Source organism: Myotis lucifugus, unplaced genomic scaffold (assembly GCF_000147115.1).
Source record: "Myotis lucifugus unplaced genomic scaffold, Myoluc2.0 scaffold_19, whole genome shotgun sequence".
Taxonomy (NCBI): Eukaryota; Metazoa; Chordata; class Mammalia; order Chiroptera; family Vespertilionidae; genus Myotis; species Myotis lucifugus.
In genome coordinates this window covers 5,309,240-5,310,633 of record NW_005871067.1, presented here as the reverse complement: position 1 = coordinate 5,310,633, position 1,394 = coordinate 5,309,240, and the positions used below count along the sequence as shown (strand labels likewise).

The following is a 1,394-nucleotide window of genomic DNA, read 5'->3' as shown; positions in this document are numbered from 1 at the left end:
TGCTTTCCACAAAGCTTTTGCAAATTTACCTTCTTACCAACATATTACCTGTGTACACAAATTCTGCCTTTTCTTTTGGTTTTACAAGAAAAAGTTGGAATAATTTTTTAAATCCAGGCCCATATATATTACAGAAAATATAAGAATACTGAACATTAGAGAAAATGGTTTACATTAGAGAAAATGGTTTCTCTCCCTTCCTCTCTCTAAAATCAATCCAGGCCCATATATATTACAGAAAATATAAGAATACTGAACATTAGAGAAAATGGTCACAAAAAAGTTTTACCTTTTATTATCACGGTGGTCATTAAATTGGTTGACTTTTAAACATTTTTATTGAGATGTAATTAAAATACCACAAAATTGGGCATTTAAAGGATACAATTCAGTGACCTTTTAGTATATTCACAGTTGTACAACTGTCATCACAATAAGTTTAGGTTTTCATCATCCCCAAAAGGAACCCATGTGATTGTTAGCAGCTCACAATCCCACCTCCATCTACCACACTAGTCTTATGCAAACACTAATCTACCTTCTTTCTTTATAGATATGCCTATTCTGGACATTTTATATAAATGGAATCATACATATGTGATCTTTTGTGGCTGACTTGTTTCACTTAGCATCCATGTCAGTGTGTATCAGCAATTTATTTTACATTCATGTGCAAGTTTTCATTTGAATATAATGTTTTCAGTTCTCTTGGGTATACTCTTGGGTAAAACAAAGTGAATTGTTTCCCAAAGTAGATGTGCCATTTGTATAGTTCCACCAGCAATGAATGGGGGTTGCAATTTATTCACATCCTCATCAACATTTGTTATTACCTGTCTTTTTTATTGTAGACATCCTAGTGTGTATAAAGTAGAAAATCATTGTGGTGTAGAGTTGCATTTCCCTAATGAAAACTGGTTGACTTTTTTTTTAAATGTGTTTTTATTGATTTTGGAGAGAGAAGAAAGGAGAAGGCTAGAGATAGAAACATGATCGGCTGCCTCCTGCACGCTCCCTACTGGGGATCTAGCCAGAAACCTGGCACATCCCCTGACCAGGAATTGGGAATCCAACCAGTGGCTCTTGGTTCATGGGTCAACGATCAACCACTGAGCCACATGGGTCCAGCAGAAAATTGGTTGACTTTTAACAGGTAGAAGGAGATCTTCAAAGGAGACATGTTTTAGGAAAAAGAAATACAATTCCTTTTTTGTTGTTGTTGTTAAGCCTCACCTGGAGATATTTTTCCATTGATTTTTATAGAGAGAGTGGAAGGGAGTGGGAGAGACACAGAGAGAGAAACATCAATGTGAGAGAGACAACATTGATTGGTGCTCCCTGCTCACACTCCAACCAGGACCAGGGATCGAGCCTTCAACCCAGGTTCGTGCCCT

The 1,394-nt window shown here is 36.7% G+C and overlaps 1 protein-coding gene across 6 annotated transcripts in view; it reads left to right on the top strand.

The window, feature by feature from the left end:
• SKA3 (spindle and kinetochore associated complex subunit 3) overlaps positions 1 to 1,394 on the top strand; it is a 25,344-nt gene that overhangs the window by 2,031 nt on the left and 21,919 nt on the right. Inside the window, exon 2 of one of the 6 annotated variants that reach the window (XM_023751196.1) lies at positions 1,264 to 1,383. The exons of the other annotated variants lie outside the window; for them this stretch is intronic. The gene's annotated coding sequence lies outside the window, so the exon portion shown is untranslated. The remainder of the gene's footprint in view (positions 1 to 1,263; positions 1,384 to 1,394) is intronic. 6 annotated transcript variants of the gene reach the window in all.